This window comes from Gopherus flavomarginatus, chromosome 6, assembly GCF_025201925.1.
Source record: "Gopherus flavomarginatus isolate rGopFla2 chromosome 6, rGopFla2.mat.asm, whole genome shotgun sequence".
NCBI lineage: Eukaryota > Metazoa > Chordata > Testudines > Testudinidae > Gopherus > Gopherus flavomarginatus.
Window position 1 is genome coordinate 98,003,733 of NC_066622.1, and position 16,399 is coordinate 98,020,131.

Here is a 16,399-nt window from a genome sequence, read left to right on the forward strand (position 1 = left end):
TTTCCACTCCGGTCCCTTGTTGCCCACTGGTCCCGTCCCCTGAACACCTAATTTCGCAGGTCCCACCCTCTCTGTGGCCAACCCATCCCTCTGAGGTGGGCCGCTTAAATACTGACCCCGTCTGCATTACTATTGACTCTTCCAAACCCCTGCCTCATCTATCTCAGTACCCTTTAAACCCTGAGGCAGAGGCTGGCATTGCTCTGGTCATAACTGCCCTGCGGGAGCAAGGCATTATTGTTCCCTGTTCCAGTTCCTGTAACGCCCCTATCCTCCCAGTTTGAAAAGCTGATGGCAAATCATGGCGATTTGTTCAGGACCTTCAAGCCATTAATGGTATTGTCATACCCGCTTTTCCTGTTGTCCCAAACCCAGCAACGATCCTGGCTTCTATCCCACCAGCTGCAACTCATTTTACTGTTGTTGATTTGTGTTCTGCTTTCTTTTCTGTTCCTGTTCACCCTGACTCCCAGTACCTCTTTGCCTTTTCCTACAAGGGACAGCAATATAGATGGACCACACTCCCTCAGGGGTATACAGAAAGTCCATCTTACTTTTCCCAGGCATTAGCCCGAGACCTAGCTGACCTTGTCTTCTCATCTGAGTCCACTCTAGTTCAATATGTAGATGATTTACTCCTCTGTTCCCCCTCGTTATCTGCCTCAAAAACTGATTCTTTAGTGCTCCTTACTGCCCTAGCAAACAAAGGTCACAAGGCTTCTCGCTCTAAATTACAGCTCTGTCAAGCCTCTGTCACATACCTTGGTTTTCTCCTCTCCCAGGGTTCCTGTACGCTTTCTCCCACCCGCATCCAGGCTATCCTTAGCTTTCCCCGACCCTGCTCCCCACGCCAGGTCCGAAAATTTTTGGGCATGGCTGGATTTTGCAGGCAACGGATTCCCCAATATGCCTCCCTTGCAAAACCTCTCCAGGAACTCACTTGACTCTCTGTGCTTAATCCCATGCCATGGCCACCTGAAGCAGACTCTGCCTTTGTTTCCCTCAAACAAGGTTTGGCTTCTGCCTCTGCTTTAGGGCTGCCAGACTATTCTAAGCCTTTTACCCTTTTCTGCCATGAACAATCTGGATGTGCACTTGGAGTTCTCACTCAGGTGCACAGAGGCAAGAACCGCCCAGTGGCTTATTTCTCTGCCACTTTGGACCCTGTGGCCCAAGGCCTACCCCCCTGCCTGTGTGCTGTGGCTGCCGCAGCACACATAGTCGAAATGTCTGAGTCCCTTGTCCTTCGCTCCCCCCTTACTCTCATGGTCCCTCACTCTGTGGAAACTCTGCTGTTACAACGCAATACAAGCCACCTCTCCTCCGCTCGCCTTACCAGGTATGAACTTCTACTGCTGTCGGCTTTGTATATCACCATAAAGCATTGTTCTCAGTTAAATCCTGCCACTCTCCTTCCCTTGTCTAATGACGGTGATCCTCACGACTGCCTTGCAACTGTCTCTGCTATCACCGTCCCGCGCTCTGACCTTTCTGATGTCCCTCTCCCTAACTCTGACCTTGTTTTGTTTATTGATGGTTCCTGTTTTCGAGACAACCAAGGTCGTCTCCTTGCAGGATACGCTGTAGTGTCACTCTCTGAAACCCTAGAAGCTGCGCCTTTACCTTCTGTAACCTCAGCGCAAGTTGCTGAATTAGTTGCCCTCACCCATGCCTGCTTTTTGGCGGAGGGACGCTCCGCCACCATTTACACTGACTCCCGCTATGCTTTTGGGGTTGTACATGACTTTGGTACCCTCTGGCAAGCTCGGGGTTTCCTTACTTCTGCCGGTACCCCTATTAAAAACAGCCCCTATATCGCTGCTCTCCTGTATGCAGTTTTACTTCCCTCTGCCCTGGCTATTGTTAAGTGCCCTGGCCACTCGATGGCAGACACTGATGTTGCTAAGGGTAACGCATTTGCTGATACCTCTTCTAAACACGCTGCTGCCATAGAACCTTCCCCAGATGCATTTCTAGCTTCCCTCTCTGTTTCTATACCACCGCCGTCCCTCACTAACCTCACCCTGCTCCAAGATTCTGCCCCAGAAACCGAAAAAGACTCCTGGGTTGCCCAGGGTTGCTCTCTACATCCTGATTCCCTTTGGCGTTCACCCACTGGTGCCTTTGTGGCCCCCTTTTCATTCTACCCATCGCTGGCCGCCCTGCTACACAGTGTTTCGCATGTCGGAAAGGAGGGGATGGTCTCTGCTCTAAAGCGGGATGGTGGGCTCCCCATTTCAGCTCTTTTGCAGCCCATCACTGTGCCGCCTGTACCACTTGCCAAAGCCACAATATTGGTAAACCTGTAAAAGTGGCTCAGGGATTCCGGGGCTTGCCCCAAGCACCCTTCTTGCATTGGCAACTTGATTTTGTACGAATGTCTAAGTGTCAACAATTTGAATTTATTTTGGTTATGGTATGTTTATTTTCTGGTTGGATTGAAGCCTTTCCTTGTCGCAAGGCTGACTCACTGTCCGTTGCTAAATGTTTGTTAAATCATATTATGCCTGCCAAGGGAATTCCTGCCACTGTGTCCAGTGACCGGGGTACACATTTTACTGGACAAATTGTCCAACACTTGGATCGTATATTACATGTCACACACTTGCTGTACTGTCCCTACCACCCACAAAGTGCAGGTGCTGTGGAAAGGGGAAATGGTGTACTTAAGAATAAGCTTGCTAAGATTTGTGACTCCACAGGGTTAAGCTGGCCAGCAGCTTTACCACTAGCCCTTATGGAAATGCGATCCACTCCATCCCAAAGGCATAAACTGAGTCCTTTTGAAATCATTATGGGACGCCATATGCGAACTGTGGCTACCATTACTCCAGTCCCAGACTTGAACTTGACTCACAGTACGCTCCTTCAATATTGCAAGGGATTAATGCAAGCTGTAAGTCACTTCCATTCACAGGTTCGAGCTGCCTGGCCAACGGAACCCACCTCTGATGCCTGCCACAACCTTGAGCCAGGTGACTGGGTCTACGTACGGCACCATCATCGAAAATACACCTTGGAACCTCGGTGGAAGGGGCCTCATCAGGTACTGCTTACCACCCAGACAGCTGTTAAGCTATCTGGCATCACAGCGTGGATACATGCTTCACAGTATAAGAAGACACCCTCCCCGGCGAACCAATCAACACCTCAGAACTGCGCAGAGTCAGTTTTGACTCCAGAAGAAGACGTAGAGGAACAGCCTGCAATACCTTACAATCTATGCTCTCGTAAGGGTTGCCAGAAGCAGACGATGACCTAAAGCAAGGCCCAAGAAGCAGCAGTAGTGAGCCTAGCGCCTGCTGCCTGGTGGACATAAAACCGCGACTGCAGTTCCCTCAGTTCAGGTTGTCAGAACCAGAAGGGCCTTGCTTCCAACATGCGCCTCTGGTGGCACCTGTTCCTTGGCTGCTGGTGTCTTAAGGTCTGGGGAGCCCACAATGACAATTCTTTTATCCAGCAGCAAGTGTGGATAGCTCAGACCCTTAATATTTCTAAATGCTGGGTCTGCAGCCACATCCCAGCCCACTCTCAACTGGTGCTCCTGTCCTGGCTATCCCACTCAATTCCCCAGACCTCACTGGAAGACCTCGTCCATTTCACAAAACATGGAACAGCAATGACACTTGGGAAGCAGTGGGAATAAATGTATCTAAATGGATAAGTGTGGTGGAGGGAAAAGGTCATTGGTGTTGGGTGCGTAGTGGGACAGGGCTGAATCTGGGAAAAAGCCGTTGCCTTCAGCATATTATGGCGAATGGTGCATGGGATTATTCAAACAAAACTAAAGAGTGGCGGGCCAGGTATGGGGATATGAATTTTTTCTCAACCTGGGATCAAACAGAAAAATCACTCTCATGTTCCCCCTACAGTAATCTTAGTAAAAATTATACAGTCTTCAAATGCCATACAAACACTACCACTCCTCGTAAGGAGGATTACCTTGTTCCCTTTGGAGGATATTACTCCTCATTTGTAGATACCTATGTAACAAATGGATGCAATCGAGCCTTCCCGGCCTTAATAGGCCATCACTGGGTTTGTGGAACCAAAGCTTATACTGTATTACCAGCTAACTGGTCAGGTATCTGTTATCCCGCCTGACTCTTCCCACAATTCCAAGTACTAGAGTCCCTCCCATGAGAAGGCCTCTGTAATTTCAGGCGAAAAAGAAGGGACTTACCAGATGCCCAATGGTATATAAATAACATAAGCCCCTTAACCTGGGGAGAGGCCATTGGCGGTTCCTTTATCCCACTTGGAGGAGTAATACACCATGCAAAAAGACTCCTGAGGTTACAAGCAGTAGTTGAAATAATGGCAAATGAAACCAGAGAAAGTTTAAAAACCCTGGCCAAAGAAACAGGGGTGATCCGACAGGTGACCCTCCAAAACCGTCAGGCATTGGACATAGTGCTGGCGGCCAAAAGAGGGACCTGCGCTCTCATTGGAAAAGAATGTTATGTGTTTATACCTGACAATACCAATGAGGTAATAGATCGCGCTAGCCACTTAGAACAAATTGCATATCTTTCCCATGAAGAGCTGAGTTCTTTATGGAAGTGGCTAAGTAACCTGTTCAGTTTCTCTGGCATAGGAAACTGGTTTTTTCAGGGAGCCCTAACTATCCTGTTTGGAATCTTAGTGATTTTTGTATGCTTTCAGTTAATCTCCTGTTGTATCCAGAATTGTGTCACTCAGGTGATTGCCCCAAAACAGAGTGCTAATATGATGATTTTGAATATTGCTGATGAACAAAGAGATAAGAAACGGTTAATTTGTGGAACCCAGTAATTGTTGGTCATGGCGTGCGCTTGACCAAAAGGAGGGATTGTGAAAGTAGAATGAATTATATTGTGAAAATAGAAAGGATTAAAGAAATGCTGTCTGTACTTTTAAGCAAATTGTTGGAATGCTGCAATCCAGGTGTCAGGAATACAGACATTAACATAGAACAATTGCACCGTTTAAGGGCAATTAGTGAAGTATTAGCCTTAGATCAGTAAGAGTTAGTAAGGAAGTAGGATATGCATGCTGTGCCCCAGGTGAATTTTACTGTTTTGCTTTCTTTGTCCCTTTGTCTAATTCCCACTCTTTTATCTGTATAAATAACACTGTTTGGGTCTTGCATGGCCACTCAACATTATCTGGGTGTTATTGGCAGAGCGCTGCGCTAATAAAACAGAGTGGACTGACACATTGTGAGTCCTGATTCTAACTTTGACAATGTGAAAGGATCCTTAGCTTTTTAGTGCAGTCCGTGATAGGATTACCTTATTTGACTTGGATGGATAAATAGCAGCAGGGATGCAGCCCCCTAAACAAACTGCTGCCGAACTCCTTGTAGGGGGTCTGTTTTGCTTTCACTAGTCTCGGTATCTAGCAGCTGAACCATGAAGGCTAACAGTGCTAACCTGGGGAAAAAGCAAAGAAGAAAGGGGAGAGAGACTTTGATTCTCTGCATCTGCCATTCAACTTCTTCCCACGCCCTCACCTCCTTCCATATGAACATGGAATAAAAGAAAAAATCCTTCTGAAGCAAGTAGAATATCAAACCAGCAGGCTGATCGCTCAGTTGCCCTTTCATGTTGAATGAGGCTCATCAGCCATTACATGAGTGTCTTGTCTCGTCTCCCTTGCACTGAGCGAAGGGGAAGCTTTGGGAATGAAAAGGGCAGCAGCCACAGATTAGCACCTGGGGCTATGGATGACTTTAGTGCTGAGCCAGAGCCGGAGCTAGAGCCAGTGTGGCACACAGAGAGGAATTAATTCACTCCTGATGGAGCTGCTGGGTCTCAGCATTGCCTTATGTCTGCCGTGGACAGACAGGTTGCATGGACAAACAGCATCAAGAGGCCTTTAATGACCACACAAAGACAGACTGCACAGAGAGATTTCAAGTGGAGACAGAAGCCCTCAGGCTTCAATGTCATATATAGACAGAATGCAATAACAGACAGAAGCTGTTGGAGCCAGACTGATAGACTGTGAGGATTGGACAGGCCAAAGCCTTTAAGGACAGATAAACAGATTGCACAGACTGACAGGAGCTTTCAGAGCCAGACAATATTATGGACTGGACAGGCAGAAATCTTCAGGGTGAGCCAAAGTGTTTGGCTAGATAGAGGCTATCAGGCCAGACAAATGCACTACACCAAAAGAGAGTGGGTCAAATTCTGCTCCCAGACGCATGTGCACAAATCCCACTATCAGGCACCTTGCTGGGAGTTACATGGTTGTATCTCCAAGGCAGCAGAGCTAAAGGCCAGAGACACAACCTGAGAAAGAGAATCCTTGCATGCACGCACTGGTCTTGTGCTGGCCGCTCCACCAAGATGGTGGCCGTAGCATAGTATTCTTGAATCAGTGGTTATTGGTACTTTTACTGTTTGGGCTAGTGGTTTGTCATGATTCCGTGAGGAAAAAGTCATGGTCTGCTTATGGGAAAAAAGGCACAAAATTCTAAAAGCCACTGGTTACCATTGTTCAATCCACATATGCTGTTTGCAAATAAAGCATAAATCTATTTACATAAATCCATCCCACTAGTCATGTAAAATCAACTTCAGGCTGCTGTCCCAAGAGAATCACACACACACACACACACACACACACACACACACACACACACACACACAGCAGCAGCAATGCAGGGGGGCAGCAAGAGACAGCCCCTGACACCTTAAGTTCAGCAAGGAGCAGATGTGGTGCGCAGAGTCCTACAGTAGCAGCCTTGAGAGTGCTGTGACTTTCTCCCCCCAAAGTCACCCTCAAGTGACAGGGAGCAGGAGGAATAGTTGGTCCTGGGGGGGAATGGGTTCAGCATCAGCTCAGCTTCTCCGTCCCACTGAACAGCTGCTCTGGGTAAGGGCTATTAAAGTGGTTGCTTGGAGGAGAAAGCAGGAGTGTGTGTTTGGGAAGGTCAAGCCCAGCACCCAGCGCCACAGGACTGAGTTGAAATCCATGCTGGGGAGTTTTCAGTTTCCTTGATTGCTTGTTAACTTATTTTATTGTGAGAAATGTTATTCACCATGGAAAAGACCTTGCTGGCTGCAACAGTGGGCTTGGGATTTTTCTGCTGAGTCATTCTATCAGCTTCCAGGGCAAGGACATCCCTAGAACCCACCAAGACATCGCTATCCCCTACCTCTGAGAGTCCTTGCATTTTGCTAGCTTCCCATGCAGCCTAGGTTTTAATGTGGCAGCTGTCAAGGTTCTCAGTGAAATGAGCTCATCTCTTCCCGTCACATCCACGCACTCAGACACAGATCTCTTGATGTCAAAAGTCATGGATGATTTTTTTCGTCTGTGTGCTGTGCAAAGCACAATACAGCTCCCAAGGATCTTATAACGAAATAAAAGCTGGTCAAAAAATGTTGACGGAACAGCTTTCCATCAGAAATGCAGTGTCACTGAAATTGAAACATTTCATGAGCATGTGTTGAATTCCTTTTGATAGGAAAAAGTCAAAATGAATCATTTTTACTTACTTGTGTCATTTTGCTAATGTCAAAACATTCCAATTTGATAAAATAAAAACATTTTGTTCTGACTTTGCAATTCATTTTGTTTTGACTTTTATATTATGTATTACATTCATGTATTTAATATATAATCTATATTATATTTAATATTTTATGCTATATTACAACCTTTTGATATTATCAAAATAAAACATTTTGCTGGTTGTGCATCAAAATTTTTGAACATTTTCCTTTCACTGGAAATTGCATAATGTTGGCTTTTCATCCTGATTCACGGCAAAAACAAATTTAGAAACTGCCCCCACAGAACAGAAATTTCAGTTTCCAACCAGCTCTACAATGAAACTTGATGAAGAAGACCTAGAAAACAGAGACCTTAGCAGTGCTACTTGCACTTCTACCGCTTTTCATTGACTTGAATTATCTTCCTGTGACAGTTCCAGAACTTAAAGAGTATTCTGGGGATTGGGTATGCTGCTTTTGTGAATGGGATTGAAAGCTTTTTTTCCTAACCCTGGCCTGGTTCACCCTTTACCATACAAATCAATCTTCCTTTAAATTGTTTAGCTGCTAGTCAAATACAGAAAGTCTTACTGATGTAAATATTATGTTTGCACACCTTATAATCCTGCACATACTGTGACTGCCTTTGCCCCTCTGTAATAGAAACAGCTAACTGAGGGGGATGCCAAAACAGAAGAAATCAAGACGAATATATACAACACCAGTTGGCTGCTCTGTGCCAGTGAATAGCAGGGCTCCGATTAAAATATTGCTGAAACACGGGATGTTGATCAGATGAAAAACTGATTATGTGATCAATTTATATTTGACTGGTTTCAGAGTAGCAGTCGTGTTAGTCTGTATCCGCAAAAAGCTTATGCTCAAATAAATTTGTCAGTCTCTAAGGTGCCACAAGTACTCCGTTATATTTGACTGTGTTTGGGTTACCCTCGGCCAGATTACGTGTCACTGTTGGGCTCATGATATATAATATTTTAATATTGTCATCTGGTGGAGTTCTGCTGGTGTAAAACCAGTGCAAGTGAGAGGAAAATAAAGTGCTTTGTGCATGCATGTTGCTCATCAAGAGTGACCAAATACTACCCGAAATACACATTTTAAAAATACTCAAGTGTGGTGGTTACAGAACTGAAAAGGAGCTGTGCTGTCTGGAAGACAATTCTCCCTTCCTCACTAGACGGGTGGGACAAACATATTCTGGATGCACGCAAGGCATTTCACAGGGTGCAGGCTCATCTGAGATGTATACAGCCCTTTCTGATAATACCTAGTGTTCCTGACACCTTGGAGAATTGCCTTCAGATTGTGGATATCCATGAGGTCATTGGCCACCTGGGCTGAAACAACAGCTGTTGTGTGCAGTAAGTTAATTTTGCTTCAAAGAGAAATTGAGTTTATTGTTCCAAGCCACTTAAATTCTGTTTGTTTTAATAAGATAATGAAAATTGTTGTTTTTCCAGAGCAAACGACCACATTTACTGCCCCCAGCCCATAATCTGTCTGACGTTACTGTGTGTGTCCTAACAACATGGCTGCGCACTCAGTGCCTTTGTCTGTACTGGTGGCCAAATTGTGAGGTCCTTACTGAGGCAAATACCGACTGACCATAGTATTACTGAGTATTACTATTACTATTACTACTGAGTATTACTAGACCACAGCAGTCACATTAATGGGAATTTGCCTTAGTAAAGACCTAAGATTTTTGCTCTTTGCCTTGTAATAAACAGCATTTTGATTTCTATGCCTATATTAGACGTGTACAAACAACAGTTCCCAGTCACCAGTACAATACAACAGAAACAGAAACTGTGGTCAACCCCCAGAATTGCTCACTATATCACTTTGGTATGCTTTTTCTTCATTGCAGGCATGTCAGCTGAAGCAAGGAAGGGTCAGAAAGAAAAGAGGTCCAAGGAAATAGTGCATTAGAGCTCCACCCAAAACCTGACCAATCAGCCGTTAAACTGAGTTTAGTTGTCTTATCCTAATGTCATTTTGTGAATATTCCAAATTACCAAACATAGCCACATCTTCATTAGTCTACACTCAGCAAAAGTCCAGGACTGGAAGAGCAGTATGACACTCCAGGGTGTGGTTCAGACCAGCAAGGGACTGTGTCACCCTTGCCCTGCAACGTGGGGCGCCCCACAATGTTTTGCTGCTGTAGCTCACACCTGGGCCACTCACACACAGCCTGCCAGTGTGTAGGTCACACCCTGAGTGTTTGTGTATGGCCACAGCCCTGGGCCAGCAACTCTGACCCCAGCAACCTGTCAGCAAACACCAGCCACACTCTGGCTTCCAACAGCCTTGGGTACCACTTGCAGGTGACCCCAACACACTCCTAGTCCCGAATTTTCCCCCAGAGCTATGGGTTCTGCACTCTGCAGCCTTGTTCCACAGTGCAGACATATTAGGTTCATTGCCCTTCTAAGGGTGCCTATATGCAACAGTCTTCTACCTTAAATGAAGTTACCCAAACAATTCACAACATTGGATTAGTTTTAATTAAAGAATAAATAAGTTTATTTAACTACAAGGAGATAGGTTTAAGTGAGTACAAGTGTAAGGCAGAAATGGTTACAAGAGAAATGAAGATAAAACGCTTCTTAGTACTAAACTTAGCAAACTAGATTTGGTTCAAGGTGAATCTCTTACAATAGGCTCCCATTAACGTTGCTGACCAAATTCTCAGGCCAGGATCTGCTCTGAAAGTCCAAAGATCATTTCTTTTGTCTTCTTAGGTGAAAAGGCACGAGATGGGCAGGGAAAGATAATTTAGGGTAGCTTTGCCCCTCACTGTTATAGTTCAGTCACCCTTTGAAAAGCATTTTCCTCAGGGTTACCCCTAGTTAAAGTTCATTCCAGGTATGAAGACAGAGATAAAGGGTCTGGTGGTGAAAGAAGCGTCATGCTGTTGATTGCTAAAATGCAGATCTGCCTTGTCTCTCTCTTTCCATCTCCAAGACCTTGTTTAGTACTTGAGGTAAATTGAAGTAAACACATATTCCTTGTTTAAGATAGGCCTGCTTGACCAGCTTTTCCTGATTAGGGCTACATGGGTTTGAAAATGTGCAACCGACATCATTCGGGGGAATTCATAACTTTACATATCATATTGCTATATGCATTTCACCATGATATCATTGATCAGCAAGTTATTAATTTTCAAATGATGCCTCACAACGCATATTTTGTACAAAGATTATTACAATCATGTGCAGGGTGTGAAAACCGGGGTGCATTCAGTGACAAGCTGGTCTTCAGATAAGGACTGAAGTGCTCAGATAGAACTGCGTGTGAATCCAGGCCTTGAACAATGTATTAAAATGCAGTAACAGAACTATATGAAGACCATATAATGTAATTGCCAGGGATATTGCACTTTGAGGTGCTTTAGCAGTTCTGTAGTGGGAATCAGGGGTGGGACAGTTGGGGTGTTACAGGTCAGGACAGACATAGGACATTTAGATAAGACCCTAGGGTTAATATTTCTATTACAGTAGCACCTACAAATTCCAGCTACTATGTTAGGCACAGTACAAACATATAGTATGTGACAGTCCCAGCTTCAAAGAGCTCACAAGCTAAATAAACTGGCCAGAAGGTGGGAGAAAGGAAATACTATTCACATTTTGCAGATGTCTTGCCCAAGGTCACACAGGAAATCATTAGTAGAGCTAGGAACTGAATTTGGATGTCCAAGTCCTCGTCTAGTGACTTAACCACAAGACCATCCTTCCTCTTTGGAGACATGATCCTGCACCACTGAAGGCAATGGGAGTTTTGCCATCAACGGGGGCAGAAGCAGGCCATAGAAGATGATGCAAATCAGGACGGAGGTGTGCTGACAAAGTTACGTGGGAGCCTCTGAATGCAAAAGCAGAGCTGTCAAAGGTCAGAATTCTGGTACGTTGGCAGTGCTGTGTGTGGGAAACTTGAGTAACACCTGTCCACATAGTCCTTGTCTAATGCTATCATAAGCCCCAGTTTCCTCCAGAGGCTTTTTTTTAAAGGGAAAAAACCAGAAACATCTCTTTAAAATATTGGGTACTTTTGGGAAAAAAGTAGATTAGAAATACTGCAGTGTTTCTCTTCATTAAGTTAGAGAGACTGCCAAGATGTAATAGCATTAAAGTTGAAGGCACTATGGGTAATAGAATGCAAATTGCCACGGAAACATTGGAAAGTAAGGCCATTGTCTGAGCAATGTGAAAAGGACACTGTCAAGTATTTTTTTCAACGTAATTTTTGTACTCTGTTCTCAGTGATATTATTGTAGAAATTGGAAGCTAAAATGTCTCACTCTACTGATTCATACTAAAATCTTGTTCCATTTTTTCTCTTTCAAATGGAGCTGAAGTACAGAGGCCTACTTTTTGGTTTTTTCCTTTATTGTGTACCAGCATCCACTCTGATTTCAGCACTGCTCTGGGAACAGGCTACACAGAGGGGGCACACTACATTCCCTCATTCTGTGGGATCATAAATATAGTATGAGAGGAAGGAAGCACAGTCTTGTACATAAGGGATTGGGGCAGGGACTCTGGCTATCAAAGCTGACTTTTCTGCTTACTTCTCCTGTGACTTTAATCCGATTATTAAATGCCTGATCTAAAGTCCACTGTGTGCTTCCCTGAGCTTTGGATCAGGTCCTCAATCTCTCTGTGGCTCAGGTCTTCATTTTTAAAATGCAGGTGATAATGACACTTCCGTTTCCCTTTCCTTTGTCTGTCTCACCTATGAGGAGCTGAATTCTGAAATCTTTACTCATGCTGAGTAGCATTTTGCTCCATAAAAAGTCCCATTGGCTTCAGTAGAACTATGCAGAGTAAGGTGTTCAATGTGAGCAAGGATGTCAGCTTCTGACCTTAGATTGGGAGCTCTTTGGGACAGGGACTGTCACTCTTTTACTTTATAGTTGGCTGCTTTTAACATAGTGGGGCCCCAATCTCTCTCGTCACTGAAGAACAGGCATTACCTTCATCCAGGGAAAACTGGTTTGATTTGACTAATTTATGAGTGATTGAAATAAACTGAGCATGTACAGCAGAACTTTTTAATAAGTTCATTAATGATGAATGATACTCTAGGCATGTGTGCATGGTAACTTAGTTCCCATCATATAATTAAAAGTTGCTTCATAATTAGAGATTAATGAGTTATTTATAGCATCATAATGGTTATTTATTATATGCATTACAGTAGCACTTAAAGGTCTCAACTGAGAGCAATATGCTAGGCATAGTACAAACACATAATAAGAGACATCTCCTGCCCCAAAGAGCTTACAATCTGTTTAGACAAGAAAGACAAAGGGCAGGAGAAAGTAAGTATTACCCCATTCTACGGATGAGGAACAGAAAGAGTAAGTGAAATTGCCCAAGGTCACATAGGATGTCTGTGGCAGAGCTAGGAAATTAACACAGATCTCCAAAGCCCTAGCTTTGTACCATAGCCACATGACCAGCCTTCCATTCTAAGAACTTATTCAATTAATTTAGCCATTATTTCTGTTTTGAATTATCCACAAACAGAATTAGATTTTTACAAATACTTTATTTATTCATTTTTTGATGAACACTTAATACAAATCTATTTCAGCATATGGGTTTCATTAACTACACTTTTCAGCTATATCAGTTTGATATTCGTTGTATAACTGATCAGGTTGCCTAAGTCACAGGGTATTGCTTTCGCTCCCTGATTGGACAACTGAAACTTGTATATACAGGAGAAGGAAACTCAAAGATATATCAGCATGACCAGCTGAGCACTTCAAGTATATTTGCACAGCTATTTATAACACTCCCTTTTCCATGCACTTTTTTGTGAAGGAAATCATTTGTTCAAATGTTTGCAGAAAACTATAATACTGAAGTGACTGTTCAAACAAATGTCAGTGACATCTTTTTTGGCAGTATTTGCTTGGCTCTAAGTGTTACACATACTCTTAAAGAGGGCAGAGTTGATGCTGGGCATTCAACCTTATTTTTTTGTCATTTCCTGATTTTTTTTTAATCCTTAACTGTGCAGCCTTAATGTTGCCTTAATGCAGTTTTATCAGAGATCATGCAGTGCATTTGTTTCATAAATAAAAGTGGTTAGGCTCTTGAGGAGACTCCTCATCAAATTAAAATACTTTTAAGAGAGGAGGCAGTTTGGGACTAATGTACTTGACAGTGCCATTTTAAATAGGATCTTGGACTTTAGAATCTCTGGAGCTCACTTTTAGGCCACGACTGAAAACAAATAGAGAGTGAAGTGTCTTGTATATGTGTTTCAGGCTGAGTCCATTGTATATTAACTTTTAACAGGGAATTAGAGGGATTTGTGAGTACAAAGAGTTCTCGAATATCCACAACATCAGGAGGAAAGGAATGTGGGTGCTGGATGCTCCCAAACCCCAAAATGTAAAGTTATTTATTTTTATTACTATTACAGCAGCACCTAGTGACCCTAGTCAAGGACCAGGGCCCTCCTATGCGAGGTGCTGTGCAGACATGTAAAAAATAAGAGAGAATACTGGGACGAGCTATGATATGTGTGTTTATATCCAGACAGATCTCTGTGTGCCACGCATCCCCCCCTCTCCATTTATTGCAGGAAGGACCCTATGCGAGGGGTAGAGGGGTGAGGGGAGCAGATTAACAGCCTCATAATAATCATGCAGACTGCAAATCAAGAGCCACTACATTGAGAGTTCTGGGTATGTTTGTATTCTCTCAGGTATCAAACAGAGGCAGCTCCAGAATATTCATATTGGTATCAAGTTCTGCCATCAATCCTTGTCACAGAAAAAAAAAGAAAGAAAGAAAAAAGTAAAAAAGAACCATGGTGTGGGAAAGAGATAAGGATCAACTTTCTTCTGCTTTATGCAGAATAATACATACCTCTTTTTCAATAATACATAGGCTCTTCCTCTCCTCCCTTCTGTTATTTTGATAGACAGGGAGCCCTGGTCACTCTCTCTCATGCGCTTTGATTCTGAAGCCCATAGGAGTTGTGGGACTTGTGCAATGGCATGGAATCAGGATTACTGTGTTCTAATATTGCTCTGTGCCTCAATATAGACTCTGAGCTTCAAAGACATCTCTTTAAACTTCATGTAGACTAGAGACTTGTATTTCATTCTGAATGAGATAAAATCCCCACTGTTACCTAATTTACATCTCAATACTGGTAGGTTACAGATGCTTATTTTTTATATATATGTAAAACATCAGTTTTTCATTCTGTAGAATACAGTAAGGGAAAAAAGTACCCGGCTTCTTGGAGTCTCCTTTCTGGTGTTTGTTTATTTTTTAATCTTAGATTTGACAATATCTGAGAATTTGCAAATAAATAAGTGAAAGAACAGCCTCATAAAAGCTTGCTTTTTTCCCCTGCAAAGATTCCCTTTAAAAAGAAGATTAAAAAATCTTTCTGCATGGTGGCAGAGAAAAATAGCCCTCTGAGAGAACAGGCAATGAAGGAGGTTACTACAAACCTCTCCTGGCTGTGTGGACTGCTAATTCACACATCCTTGTCATCCTTACTGTCCATCTTTCCCTCACTTTCTCCCTATTAGCATTAAAGAGAGAGCTGCCTCTTTAATAACCGTTGATAATGTTGTTGGAAATGAGTGTTCAGCCATTTGCTACAATATGTCTCTCAGCCAACAGGAGGTGCCAAATTCAGCTGATTTCATGAGGGTTTATGAAAGAAAAGGTGTATGCTTAAATCTGTGATGTAACATGTGTGTGTATGTAGAGCTGGATTTTCAGAGCCTATGGATTTCTATTTCCCTTAGCTGTAGAAAACCACAATTGTTGGCACAGTAACCTAAGCTATAAATATAGAAAGCACTGAATTCTAAGCACATTCACATTGAGAGGGAATGACTTTCATTTCCTATGTACTGGCAACCAGGAGCAGTAAGTACGACATGTACTGGGTATTGATTGGATCAGATTCTGACACCATGAGCACTATAATCTATGGTTATAGGCACAACACTATGAGGGCACTTAGGCATAGTACTAGATGTGAACTGCGTGCATCCATATAGAACCATGTGGGCACTTAGGTATAGTTACGATGTGTACCTTTCCTGATGTGATTCTGTCAGCTCTCATAAGCTGAGAAGGGCTGCACAGAATCACAGTTCAGACTGAAGACCTTTAAAGAATGCCTAAATCCTGAAGGAAGTAATGGTGATGGTTCAGTGAGTGGCACTCTTCCCTCTGCGTTTGCATGGTGTAGGGAGGCACTTTGCTGCTGGAAGTACCATTTACTGAATGAGATATAAAAACAAGGTCCTGATCACTTCCAATAATTAATGGTACTGTTTGCAAGAGCAGCAGTGTTAATTCCATTCTTCTGGCCAGATTCTGTCTTGGACAATTGCAGTTTGTTCTGATGGTGGGTAAGACAATGGATTCAGCTGGATTTGCTCATAACATGCAAAGCCCTTAATAATCCCAGCCTCCCTCTATGCACAGCAGTAACCATCTTTTTTTCTGAGGCTGTACAAATCAGCTGTGCTGTGCTGGTTAATTCCAGCGTTTCATCTGAATCTGCCCAGTGGCAGCAGACGCTCATGCAGATACTGTGAATTGAATTCTGCCTCTGTAAATTCCTCTTGCAGTTTGAAATGGATATAGTGCTTTGAATTTGAGATCCTAAACTGTCATGCGGTATTGTCATGTGCTATTGAAACAGTAGTTGTGTTCCATCCTATAGATGGGTGCATTTCAGTGGTGGCTCAAATGACCTCTGGATATCCCTACCTTCCTCATGATGGTGTTCTGGGGGTTAATTAGTTAAATGTAGACATGGAAGGATTAGATTTTTATCAGTAAATGTCAATTTCATCATACACACAAATAGTTCCATCAATAATCATC